This window comes from Aedes aegypti, chromosome 1, assembly GCF_002204515.2.
Source record: "Aedes aegypti strain LVP_AGWG chromosome 1, AaegL5.0 Primary Assembly, whole genome shotgun sequence".
Lineage (NCBI taxonomy): Eukaryota > Metazoa > Arthropoda > Insecta > Diptera > Culicidae > Aedes > Aedes aegypti.
The window spans coordinates 53,544,369-53,545,400 of NC_035107.1; the positions used below are offsets into that span (position 1 = coordinate 53,544,369).

The 1,032-nt window shown below is 35.3% G+C and overlaps 1 non-coding gene across 1 annotated transcript; it reads left to right on the plus strand.

Annotated features, from left to right (window-relative positions):
* The first annotated feature begins 674 nt into the window (after positions 1–674).
* On the plus strand, positions 675–747 carry Trnac-aca. The gene has a single exon. It is a non-coding gene; the product is annotated as a tRNA-Cys (tRNA).
* The last annotated feature ends 285 nt before the right edge of the window (positions 748–1,032 follow it).

Sequence of the window (1,032 nt, forward strand, 5' to 3'; positions counted from 1 at the left end):
AGGACATCACAGGAGAAACAATAATATAATTCTCTAAAGAAACAAATTGCTTAAGAAATTTGAGAGTATTTTTGCGGAAGAGTTTTAAAGAGAACAATTGAAGAACAGTCCACTACAAACTTTGTATGTAGAGATGTTATTTTTTTTTTTAATTTTCTTAGACAGGCATCTTTGGAGAAATTTTGAAATATTATTAGAAATCTAAAGAAACACTGAAGAATTATATGGAAAAATCAGATAGATCTGAAGAGAACTTCTCTGAGAAATTGCTAAGAACATTTTCCCAATTGAATCCTGTTTAATTGGAATTTGAAGAGAAGTTTTGGGGAAAACCTCAACGATGAACTCTTTGAAGAATTTGTGGATTATTTCCACATCTCTTTGCTTAATGATTTCGAAGACAATTTTGGTAAGACTCTTTAAGTTTAACAACTACCGGAAAGCTAAACATTACATTTAATTTGCAATTGGATTAGATGGACAAATTGAGTGTAGTGTAGTGTGCTATTCCTATACCTAAAAAAAAGCGCTCTCGGGCTAGGCATTGGATATATATAGAAAGCGTTGAGTTTGGATGGGCATCTAATTCTTCCGAAAGAGGTGCACTTTGCAAAAAAGGACCACGTGATTATTGAGCTGAAATCGAATTCAGGTTAACTTCTGCGTTCATGAGTCCTCTCATGGCGTAGTGGTAACGCGCCCCGACTACAGATCGGGGAGTCGTGAGTTCGATTCTCACTGAGAAGACGTGTAACTTTTTCGCAAATCTTCACATCAATTTGTCCATCTAATCCAATTGCAAATTATATGTAATGTTTAGCTTTTCGGTAGTTGTTAAACTTCCACTCGGCTGGTTAGCCGTAAACCACGATTCATAATTAAAAACAAGTACTCTTTAAGTTGTTTGCACTATTCTTTGGAAAAAAGTCTCAGTAATTCCAGCAAATCCTTAACAACTTATTAACCCGTATAGGCCTGAGTGAAAGCACAAATTCTAAAACCCTCACCGCTCAGCGAATTCTTAATGGATTC